Below are 12,758 nucleotides of genomic sequence, written 5' to 3'. Positions count from 1 at the left end.
CACTATACTCCAGCCTGTGTGACAGAGTGTAAGACCGTCTCAAAAAACAAAGACAAAAATTTAAAAAAAAAAGAAACAAAAATCAAACATGTCTATGGGGAGAATTAAAATTTGAGAGCCTTCAAAATATGTCTAGAATCCATTGCTTTCTGGTTAGCCACCACTACCACCCAGGTCCAACCTACCATCATCCCTGCCCTGGACTACTGATTACTGCAAAAGCTTCCTAACTTGTCTCCCTGCTCCCATCACTGTCCATCCTTCCCCACCCTCCACAGTCTGTTCTCCCACAACAACCAGAGCAGGCCTTTTAAAACATCAGTCAGATCAAGTCACTCCTCTGCTCTAAACTCTCTAGTGCACCTCACTTAGAATACAATGCACTCCAAAGGTGTCACATGGCTAAGGCCCTACAAGATCTAGGTCCCATCACTCATCTGCTGCTCCTTCCCTATGACTCCACTCCAGCCACATGGCCTCCTTATGGGTCCTTATACATGACCAGTTACACTCATCTCATCCCTCACAGATTTTATACCTGCTGCTCCCTCTGCCTAGGATGCTTTTCCTTCCCCCAGATATCTCCCTGGCTGGACTCCTCACTTCTTTTAGATCTTAGCTTAAAATATCACCTCATCAGAGGCCTTCCTTGCTTGCTATACATAAAGAAGCAATCCCTCAGCTCCCTACCACTATCACCTTACGCTGCTTTTTTGTCTTTTTAGCATGTACAATCTAGTGGATGTTATTTATCTATTTACCTGTTTATTTATTTATATCTAATTATTCATTTTTATCTGTTTCTACCCATTAGAATACAATCCTTGAGAGCAAGGACTTTTTCTGTTTTGTTTAATGCTGTATACTTGGTTCCAATAACTAAGGCATGTAGTAAGCGGTCAATTATTTTTTTGTCATCAGAATATTAGCCCTAGTATATAGCAAAATCTTTTATGCATAATAAGTATGTGTAGGCTGGGCGCAGTAGCTCACATTTGTAATCCCAGCACTTTGGGAGGCTGAGGTGGGCAAATCACCTGAGGTCAGGAGTTCAAGACCAGCCTGGCCAACACGGTGAAACCCTGTCTGTACGAAAACTACAAAAATTAACCAGGTGTGGCAGCATACACCTATAATCCCAGCTACTCGGGAGGCTGAGACAGGAGAATCGCTTGAGCCCAGGAGGCGGAGGTTTGCAGTGGCAGTGAGCCAAGTTTGCCAGTGCACTCCAGACAGGGCAACAGAGCAAGACTCCGTCTCAAAAAATAAAAAATAGGTATGTGTAATAAGTTTTATGAATAAAATGATTGTTCCCCCCAAAATTTCACCAAATATATGAAAACACCATTGGTTCTTCCATTAAAAGAGACCAAATACTGGCTGCCACTCGCCCAACAAGAAATTAATTTCATAACCCAGTTCTCTGAGGTAAGAGAAATGCTCCAGGGAAAGGAACAGAACAAGAATCCTGAACCAATTAACAGGGAAAGAGTTTGCCTTGAATTTCCCCACTCCTTGGAAGAGTTCTGTATTATCCCTAACTGCGCCTATTTCCTAAGAGGGGTTGACATGACAGCAAGAGGCTTTGTTAAGATTCCTTTCCTATGCCCAGTCACTGCTATGAGGAGAACCCATTTCCCACTCATTCTGAGTTATCCTATTGCTCTACTTTCCTAGGGAAGTTTTCTCTATCATCCAGCTATCAGTAGCAACCAAGACCACTGGGTCTCTTGGCCACTCACCACTCAAGTTCTCACTTCTCTCCCTTCTATTTCATTAGTGCTCTCCTCTGCCTTAGCCAACACCAACCAATAAAATATTGGCACATAAAATCCACATATGGCTAGGAAAAGAAGCTAGTTGTTGATCAAAAGGTTTTGTATTTTGCTTGGCTTTTCCAACGTTAAATCAGTCACGGCCTCAACCAAAAAGTAACTTTCTCAAAAGAGAAACATTACAGTGTAATGAAAATAACCCACTGTGGTGGTGGCTCATGCCTATAATGCCAGCACTTTGGGAGACCAAGGCAGGAGGACTGCGTTAGCCCAGCAGTTTAAGACCAGCCTGGACAATACAGAGACCCAGTCTCTACAAAAAATTAGCTGGGTATGGTGGTGCACACCTGTAGTCCCAATTACTCAGGAGGCTGAGGTGGGAGGCTCTCACCTGAGCCCAGGAGGTCAAGGCTGCAGTGAGCCATGATCATGCCACCACCCTCCAGCCTGGGCAATGGGAGTGAGACCCAGTCTCAGAAAAAAAGGAAAGAAAGTAACGCAGGTTTGAAACCTAGTTCTACTACTTGTGTGAACTTGGAAGAGTTATTTAACCTCTCTAAGCTTGTTTCCTTGTGGTGATGACAAAAGTACTTACTTCACAGGGTTGGTAGGGAGCTAACATGTCCAACAGGACTGCGCCTGACATAGAGTAAATATTCAATAAATGGTAGCTACTTCTTAAGGGTGGCCTACTTCTTTTGGTTGCTGACTTCATGCAAGGATTTTTTACCCTCATCAGGTTGATTGGTTGGTTAAAGGAGAAAACATGTAAAGTACTCAGCATAGTATTTGGTTCATAATAGGCCATCACAAATACTGACTTTCCTCCCCACTTCCAGTAGTGGCAAAATTATAGTGGCTTCAGAAACCACCCAATCCTATTGGTATGCCCAGGTTTCACTGTACAACATACTTACCATTTAGGCAATTCAAGCTTTCTGTCAATACTTCTGGTGGCTCTCCCTTTGCTTGCAGTTTTGGAAACAGTCACTCACTATCTTTCAAAGACAGTTGTCTCTTGACCTGGATAGATATAAACAGAATAGAAGCGATAGGTAATGCATGAATCATACCAAGACTGAGCTGACCCAGAGGGCTGTCCCAAAGACTTTTACATACAATTCACTGTCAGCAAGGGGCCAAGGTGAAACCTGCATCTAGATCCCGACACTAAAGGAACCTGGCTAAGCTGGCTATGTCTCTCTCAGGAAATCAAGAAAGAATTTGGCTGTAGGAGACTTCCTCTTCCCTATAAGATGATATGGTCCTAGGGTAGAACCCACTGTCTTTGCTTAAATTAAAACACCTAAACATTTCTCAATAGTCTAAAAATGTATATGACATCTTACAGCTAGGAAGCATCTCAGAAATCAACTACAGGTTGAGCATCCCTAATCTGAAAATCCCAGATTCAAAATGCTCCAAAATCTGAAACGTTTTGAGTGCCCACATGACTCCACAAGTGGAAAATTCCATACCTGATCTCATGTGATAGGTTGCAGCCAAAATACAGGCACACAATACTCAGGTTTATTCAATGTCCCCTGGAGAAAAATAAAATTACCTTCAGGCTATATAAGGTGTATAGGAAACATAAATGAATTTCATGTTTAGACTTCGGTCTTATCCCAAGACATGTCACTATATACATGCAAATATTTTTTTAAAAATCTGAAATCTAAAACACTTCTGGTCCCAGGGATTTCAGATAAGGGATACTCAACCTTCAGTTAAATGTCCTTGTTTTACGGAAGGAAACTAAAACTTGGTAGTGAGTCACGCAATTATTTAGCAGAAAAGAAAGGATTCTAGTAAAAATAAGATGTTTTAGAAGATAGGAAAAAAACATACGTGGAGTATTTACCAACCCCGAGCACTATGCTTTATGTTTTATATAAGACAATGAGAAGATAATGTTACCTTTACCTTACAGATAAAGAATCTAAGTTTCAAGAAGTGACTTGTCCAAGGTCTTACAGCTTGCTATTAAATGACAGAGTTTAAACTCAAGTCTTGCCGGGCACAGTGGCTCAAGCCTGTAATCCCAGCACTTTGGGAGGCCAAGACGGGCGGATCACGAGGTCAGAAGATCGAGACCATCCTGGCTAACAGGGTGAAACCCCGTCTCTACTAAAAAATACAAAAAACTAGCCGGGCGAGGTGGCGGGCACCTGTAGTCCCAGCTACTCGGGAGGCTGAGGCAGGAGAATGGCGGGAGGCGGAGCTTGCAGCGAGCTGAGATCCGGCCACTGCACTCCAGCCTGGGCGACAGAGCGAGACTCCGTCTCAAAAAAAAAAAAAAAACTCAAGTCTGTCTGACTTTGAAAGTCCTTTCACCATGCTGGCTCTCATTTTGTTGCCTTCTAGACTCGGTCCTCAAAAGAGCCCTGAACCTTCCCAATATCAATTAGAACTAAAAATAGAGCTTCTCTGTCTGCAAACTTACCCTCCAGTTTTGTAACAAGCAGCCTTCTACAGGAGAGTTGAAAAGCCTACCATCCCATTGAATCTTACCCCTAAAATCAGAGAAGAGATACTAGAGATGGAAAATCTGGATCAAACTTCTTGTGTTTCTCACTTACTCTTGAGGAAAATGGAAAGGTAGCTTCTACGCTAGTGGTAAACCTAAAGCTTTTGTACATGATCTTACATTGAAACTATCCTCCCTTCTTTCATCACAACTGCCTCCCATGCACACCCCTGCAAGCCACCTTGTGACTGCCTTCCAAGACTATTGGTCCCTTCAATCCAACTTCCACACCTCCAGCAAAACATGCATGCACGTACGCACACACACACACGCAGGCACCTGCACGTGCGCACACACACACGAATTCATCCCTGCCTCTTCCTAGAGAGCAAAAAGGCTAGAATGAAGATGGACAAATAATGAGGGTTTTTAAAAATAGTTTAAAAGATGGGGGGAACAGGAGTAACTCAAGCCTCAAGCCAATAAAATTTGGAAAAAAAATTTTTTTTGTAGTGATGGGGTCTCGCTATGTCGCCCAGGCTGGTCTGAAACTCATGACCTCAAGTAATCTTCCCACCTCAGCCTCCCAAAGAGAAGAGTTACTGATAATATTGGCCAGGCACAGTGGTTCACGCCTGTAATCCTAGCACTTTGGGAGGTCAAGGTGGGTGGATCACCTGAGGCTAGGAGTTCAAGACCAGCCTGGCCAATATGGTGAAACCCCGTCACTACTAAAAATACAAAAATGAGCTGGGCGTGGTGGCATGTGAATGTAATCCCAGCTACTCAGTAGGCTGAGGCAAGAGAATCGCTTCAAACCAAGAGGCAGAGTTTGTGGTGAGCCCAGATCGTACCACTGCACTCTAGCCTGGGCGACAGAGTGAGACATTGTCTGGAAAAAAAAAAAAAAGAGTTACTGATAATAAAAACAGCTAGAAAGTAAGTATCAAAAAGGACCTAGGCCAGGCACAGTGGCTCATGCCTATAATCCCAGCACTTTGGGAGGTCAAGGCAGGAGGATTGCTTGAGCCCAGGAGTTCAAGAACAGCCTCGACAACAACAAAGCGAGGCCCCCATCTCTACAAAAAAAATTTTTTTAATTAGCTGGGCATGGTGATGCTCACCTATAGTCCTAGCTACTTGGGAGAACTGAGACAGGAGGATCACCTGGAACCCAGGAGTTTGAGGCTGCAGTGAGCCACAATGGTCCTAGTGCACTCCAGCCTAGACGACAGAGTGACACTCTACCTTTAAAAGTAATTTTTAAAAGGATCTATACCAAGGCAGCACCCAAGAGATGGCTTAGGTGGATGTGGGGAAGCTTTAGCTCTCCACCCTCTGCTTTTAAAAAAGAATCAATGGAAGTTAAAGTAAGTGTGATTGGTATTCAAACAGTTTTAGGGCAGTTCCACAGACCTTCTGTCCTGCCCCATCACCACCTGTCTCATTCCCCCTCCCCACCCACCATAAACACACAACACCCACACACAAACACACACACACACACACACACCTTCTTCTGCATAGCCTAAAACCTCTCCTACATAAAAATTCTGAACCCTAAGAAATGGTCACATAAATCTAGTCTATCTCCCCTAAGGTCTCTGCAGCCCTAACAGTGATAGCAGCACCCCTGCTAAAATCTACTGTCCCAGCACCTACCACCTACTGCCAAATTTGCTGACATGTTACTAAGGCCCAGGGGCTTTTCTCTTCAAAATAAGACAGAATGCACTGCCAAAAGGAAAGAGGAACTCCAGCTAACCCTGATTTGTTTTCAACTGTCTACATTCTCTCCTGTTTCTAAGAGTAGAAGCAAGCAGCAACTGATTTCTTTCTTCTGAATGCCATTTACTTCTTGCATCCTCAGTGTACTTGCCCTCTGTCCCCAAAACAAGAGGATGACTGTAAACATCCTCAAATTCCTTAGTGATGCCACTTCAGAGAGCTTTCCACCATGACAGACCCATCCTCATCACTTCCCTCAAGCATCTGTTCTGGCACTTATTGTTTGTTGTTACTGTTGGTGGTGACAGTGGTGGTAGTATGTGTGTACGGGTCTGTCTGCCTACAAGCAGAGATTAAAGGATCCTTACAGATCAGAGTCCAACCACCTCATTTCCCAGAGGAGCAAGTGAGTCCCAGAGAAGAAACAAGACTTGCCCAAGGTTACAAAACCAGTTCAAGTGAACATTTTTGTCCCCCAAACACTTTAGTAATAGATAAAAATGTCAGTACGAAATTCTGCTTTCAGTATGACCCTCCCACAGACAACAACTATAGTCTGGATAAAACACAAAAACTATCTGAAGTGAACAAGGGCTGGCAGATTTTGAAAATAAGTTGAAAGTTGGAAGAAAGGGCTGACATGCAATGAACTCCCCATTTTTGGAGCTCTGGCCTGAGGCTGGTCCAGCTGAAGTTCCAACTAAAAAACAAACACTAGGCTTTCTGTCCTGAAGAAACAGCCCAGAGCAGCCAGAGATCACGGGAAGTAAGAAAAAACAGAGCCAGAGAAGGAAGGAGAGTCTCGGGTTCTGTGTGTAAATTCTGCCCAGTCTCTGGTTGAACCCTGAGCCATGCAAGGCAGGCTCAGGCAGGGCAGAATCCAAAGACCTCAGTTAAAGAGAAAAGAACTGAACTGAGATTTGAACTGCCACCCACTGCAGGTGTGAGAGAGTTTGCAGTTTTGAGTCTGAGTTATTGTCTACTAAACCAAAAACATCAACAGAAACCAAAGTCTCCACAATACAACATTCACAATGTGAAGAATACAATTCCAAATTACATAAAGAACAAGAAAAATCATCTGGGCACGGTGGCTCATGCCTGTAATCCTGGCATTTTGGGAGGCCAAGGCAGGAGGATCATCTGAGCCCAAAGTGTTTTTGAGACCAGCCTGGGCAACACAGTGAGACGCTGTCTCTACAAAAAATGAAAATAAATTTAAAAAAAACTAGCCAGGTATGGTGATGCATGCCTGTGGTCCCAGCTACCTGAGAGGCTGAGGCAGGAGGATAACTTCAGCCCAGTAGTCAAGGCTGCAGTGAGCCATGTTCACACCACTGCACTCCAGCCTGGGCAACAGAGAGAGACCCTGTCTCCAAAAAAAAAAAAAAAAAAACCTAGAAAAATTAAACCCATTTGCAAAGGAAAAGACAATCAGCAGAGGGCAACTCCAAGACAACCCGGATGCTGAAATTCTCGGACAAAGATATTAACACAGCTATTATAACTAAGCTCAATGAGGTAAAAGAAAATATGCTCAAGGCTGGACATGGTGGTTCAGGCCTATAATCCCAGCACTTTGGGAGGCCAAGGCAGGCGGATCACGAGATCAGGAGATCCAGACCATCTGGCCAACATGGTGAAACCCCGTCTCTACTAAAAATACAAAAGTTAGCCCGGTGTTGTGGTGCGCACCTGTAGTCCCAGATACTCAGGAGGCTGAGGCAGGAGAATCGCTTGAATCTGGGAGGCAGGGTTTGCAGTGAGCCGAGATCCAGCTACTGCACTCCAGCCTGGCGACAGAATGAGACACCATCTCAAAAAAAGGAAAAAAAAAAAGAAAGAAAATATGCTCAAAATGAAGGGGAAAAAACAGTAAGTCTCAGAAGAGAAACTGAAAAAAAAAATTTAAGTGGAAGTTTTTGAACAGAAACACAGTCTCTGAATTTTTTTAACTCACTGAATGGGCTTAAGGACAGAATGGAGATGACACAGGAAAGAGTCAGTGAAACATGCAAGTAGAACAATAGAAATGATTCAAACTAAAACAACTCCGGGTCATTCTCAGTCTCCAGAAAACCTACCCTCAGACCCCTTTACTAAAGTATATACAGGGATAATTTTCTGTTATCAGAAAAACTGGTATGAGAGATTAACAGAATAACTTGGGATCACAGAGTTTTCTAGTGGTCCTAAATTATATAGGAAGTAAGGGGAAAGTAATTTTATTTTTCCCCCTATAATTGCTGAAGTAGCATTCAGGATTGTTGAGGAAAAAAGTCAGGAGGGATTTTAATAGTTTATTTTAATAGTTTTTCTGCCCTGTGCAGTCTCTTCACCAAAAAGCCAACATGATAAACAGGCTGATGGCAGGATGGGGTGGGGACCAACCAGGGAGTATGGGGCTAAGGAAGTGCCAGCAGCTTGCTATGTATGAGCCAACCTAGATGGTTTTAAAAGCAGCTGCCCTGAATGCCATCACTGAGTCACTTCTCACATTCAAGTCACTTCATGTTGGAGTTCAGAACACTCTAGATAAAAGTGGAAGAAAAAACATAAGCTGCAGAAAACATGTCAATTTCTTTAAGGCCTGCCTTTTGCTCACTTCCCTCCTTCCTACCCCACTTGCCAACAAGGAAGGAAGAGAATCCCGAGCCAGTAATCTTTTCTGACTAAAGCGGGAAACTGAGAGCAAGACAATATGCCCTCTAAGTGCAGAGAAACTTGGATGGGGAGTGAGAATCACAGGTGCTGGCCTCTAGTTCTACCACAGACATTGCTGGACCTCAGATATGTCTTTTAGACTTTCTGGGTCTCAGTTTCATCAGTCAAACAAAAAGGCCAGACTGAATGATATTTAGCAATGATACACTATTGTCCTTTCCAATAACACTATGAATGACATCCCTAACCCTGCTACCTCCATTTACCCTTGAAGAAACTATAAACAGGTCTGAAAAGACAGAAGTAGAGGCATATCATTTGATTCACTGGAGTACCTCATGTTATATAAATTATTCAAACTTTTAAAATAATTTTCCTTAAGTCTTGCATTAATACTTAAATTACATCAATCATAGATATTTCGGTACCTATCTATGATAGAGGACTGCTGTAAAATAACGTCTTTCATCTGAAAGTGCTGCTAATTCTCCCACAACAATTTTTTAAATCTATGTAACCTTTAGGATGAGAAGGTAAAAATACTCTTATCTCATATGATGAGCAAACAAACTAAGGGACCTGTGAGACTTTTTTAGGAAGCTAGTAACAGACAAAACTAGAATCCAGCAATCCCATCTCTATGTGTCAGGTTCTTTTTCACCTTGCCAAAGAAACCTTACCAAAGAAGAGGATAAACAAGACCACAATTAGAAAGAACTTACATTTCTTTGTGCACTTTGGGTGTGCTTATTTAAAGCTAACTTGAGACTAATGTATCTATTTGAAAGCTGGTACTCAAAGAACCAGCCCTGCTACTTAATTTTTTTTTTTTTTTTTTTTTTTTTTTTTTGAGACAAAGTCTTGCTCTGTTGCCCAGGCTGGAGTGCAGGGGCATGATCTCAGCTCACTGCACTCTCCACCTCCTAGGTTCAAGCAATTCTCCTGTCTCAGCCTCCCGAGTAGCTGGGATTACCGGCGCATGCCACCACGCCCAACTAATGTTTGTATTTTTAGTAGAGATGGGGTTTCACCATGTTGGCCAGGCTGGTCTCAAACTCCTGACCTCAAGTAATCCACCCACCTCAGCCTCCCAAAGTGCTGGGATTACAGGCGTGAGCCACTGCGCCCAGCCCTGCTGTTTCCTTTTCTAACCAGTGGTCTATAATTGAGACTAGGCTTCCTTGCCCATGTTTGTGAAGTTTAGCAACAGAACCACATCTAAAATTGCTATTCACCTGCTGAGAGAAAGTTGGCCAAGGCTAAGCACAGTGCCTCAAGCCTGTAATTCCAACATTTTGGGAAGCTGAGGCAGGAGGATCACTTGAGCCCAGGAGTTTGAGACCAGTCTGGCCAACAGAGCAAGACCCCATCTCTCCAAAAATAAAATCAGGCCAGGTACAGTGGCTCATGCCTACAATCCTAGCACTTTGGGAGGCTGAGATGGTAGGATCACTTGAGCTCAGGAGATCGAGACCAGCCTGGGCAATATAGTGAGACCTCGTCTCTAAAAAAAAAATTTTAATTAGCCAGGTATGGTGGTGTACACCTGTAGTCCCAGCTACTCGGGTGGCTGAAGTGGGAGGATGACTTGATCTAGGAGACTGAGGCTGCAGTGAGCCATGACCAGGCCACTACACTCCAGTGTGGACAGAGTGACACTCTGTCTCATTGGCCAGGCATGGTGTATGCCTGTAGTCCTAGCTACTTAGTAAGCTGAGATGGGAGAATCGCTTGAGCCCAGGTGTTCAAAGTTACAGTAAACTATGGTTTCATCACTGCTGGGTGACAGAGCAAGACCCTGCCTCCAAATAAATAAATGAATGAATGAAAGTTGACCAAATCAGAAGCTGTAAAAAAGTAAAAGACCACTGCTTTAAAAAAAGAGAGAGAGAGAGAGACAGGCAAAGAGAAGAGAAAGAAAAGAGAAAAGAAGAGATGAGAAGAAAAGAAAAAAAGGAAAAGAAAAGAAAAGAAAGAAAAGTTTGCCTGTGTGGAAGTGATAAGGAAAATGTAGAGTTGAGGATGGGTTTTGCTGTTATTTCTGTTTAATGAGTGTACTATTCTAGCACTGTCTGTCACATGTATGAGCTGCAAGTCTTAGGAGGTGCAAGTCACCCAAAGGTTTCAAATCTTTTTACCTTCACACTCAACTCAGAGAATGTGACTTCCCTTGTACTGACTGTTAAGTGCCCAGCGTATCAATCTAGAAGTTTTTTGTTTTACATGCATCTAATCTCCCTTAGGAGAAACGTATTTCATCTCTCTTAAAATGGAAGATTAAAATGCCCTTCTATGTATTTGGTGGTATCAGGAGAAGAATACTAAGCTGTACATATTAGAGAGCCTGAGTAAAAAAGGTTTTCTGCTTTTATTTTAATTTGAAGGCATATTTTACAGGTCACTATTATTTCTAACCCCTGTTTCTTTCCATTTTATTACCTCTAGAGAACTTCCCTTTGTCTCTATTCCACACTCTCTCTCCATCCTGCCTGCTGCCCCGGCAACATGCTATAAGGGAAAACCACACATGGTATTGAAAGTCAGATGATCTGGGTTCTACTCTAATTCAGTCACATATTACTTTAAGTGATTAAACTTCACAACCTCAGTTTCCACAATTGTATATAGCGATTACACCTAAACTTCATGGGACTGTTGTAAGGATTATATAAAAAATATACATTAAATGCCTAAGCATATAATGCCTGAACTAAAATATATTCTACACTTATTAATTCGATTTTCTTTTCATCACTATTCTGATTATGCCTTACACATGCTTCCTCCCCTCCCCCTTGGCACATCAGGAAGCCCTGGGGGAAAAAAAACACCTTTAGAAAGTAACTTGCCCAGTTACAGCAGAAATAATTTTAAATAAGTACTGAGAGAGATGGATGGGTGGGGACAGAGGTATAGTAAGACAGCATCCAAAAGGGCAGGGAAGATGCCCAAATCAGAATAATCCGGCTCCCTGCCAGTTCTCTGCCTCCCACCCCTAAGCCCCAAGTTCCTTCTTATAGCTATAACTATGTCTATCTCCTTCTTTTACTAAGTCACACTTGCCAACACGTCTCAAGTCAATGTCTACATTATTAAAAACAAACAGGAGGCTGGGTGCGGTGGCTCACGGCTATAATCCCAGCACTTTGGGAGGCCAAAGTGGACAGATCATGAGGTCAGGAGTTCGAGACCAACCTGGCCAACATGGTGAAACCCCTTCTCTACCAAAAATACAAAAATTATCAAGGCATGGTGGTGCATGCCTGTAGTCCCAGCTAATCGGGATGCTGAGGCAGGAACTTGCTTGAACCCGGGAGGTGGAGGTTGCAGTGAGCTGAGATACTGCCACTGCACTCCAGCCTGTACGAAACAGCGAGACTCCATCTCAAATAATAATAATAATAATAAATAAATAAATTTTTTAAAAAAACAGACATGGTGGCTTGTGCCTGTAATCCCAGCACTGTGGGAGGTCAAAGTGGGTGGATCACTTGAGGTCAGGAGTTCGAGAATAGCCTGATCAACATGGAGAAATCCCATCTCTACTAAAAATACAAAAATTAGGTAGGCATGGTGGCACACATCTGTGGTCCCAGCTACTCGGGAGGCTGAGGCAATGAGAATTGCTTGAACCCGGGAGGCAGAGGTTGCAGTGAGCCGAGATCATGCTGCTGCACTCCAGCCTGGGCAAGAGAGCAAGACTCCACCTCTAAAAAATTAAAATTAAAATTAAAACTCACTCACATTCACACACCAGGTAGTACAGTGGACAGTAGAATCCTGAGTTCTACACACTTGTCTCTCCAACTTACTAGAATAGTTTCCTCGTTTGTAAAACAGAAATGACAATGTGTCTTGACTACAAGATTATAAGGACCAAACAGAAGAATGTATGTGAAAGTACTTTGTATACTATAAAACATGGTTACTGTTATAGGTACAGTGAGTCTACCTTTGGCCAGTTTAGGTGCTAAGTTTTACTTTAAAAAGGCCTCAGTTCTACAATACGCTATTTCTGTGATCCAAGGCTGCCTATTTCCAGCTCAAGTCCTCTTCTTCCTGGCAGCTGAACATTTTATGCTGTCATCCTAATTTCACTTGATTCCCTGATTTGTGCAAGG

The 12,758-nt window shown here is 42.9% G+C and overlaps 1 protein-coding gene across 3 annotated transcripts in view; it reads right to left on the bottom strand.

Moving 5' to 3' along the window:
- LUZP1 (leucine zipper protein 1) overlaps positions 1-12,758 on the bottom strand; it is a 98,000-nt gene that overhangs the window by 22,163 nt on the left and 63,079 nt on the right. For 2 of the 3 annotated variants that reach the window (XM_023219703.1, XM_031934592.1), the window contains one exon: positions 2,693-2,798. The gene's annotated coding sequence lies outside the window, so the exon portion shown is untranslated. Of the gene's footprint in view, positions 1-2,692; positions 2,799-3,253; positions 3,320-12,758 lie in introns of all 3 variants that reach the window. The other variant, XM_023219704.1, reaches the window with a different exon arrangement.

This window comes from Piliocolobus tephrosceles, chromosome 1 (genome assembly GCF_002776525.5).
Source record: "Piliocolobus tephrosceles isolate RC106 chromosome 1, ASM277652v3, whole genome shotgun sequence".
Lineage (NCBI taxonomy): Eukaryota > Metazoa > Chordata > Mammalia > Primates > Cercopithecidae > Piliocolobus > Piliocolobus tephrosceles.
Note: the sequence above shows the minus strand (reverse complement) of the source record. Positions and strands in the feature narration are given on the sequence as shown.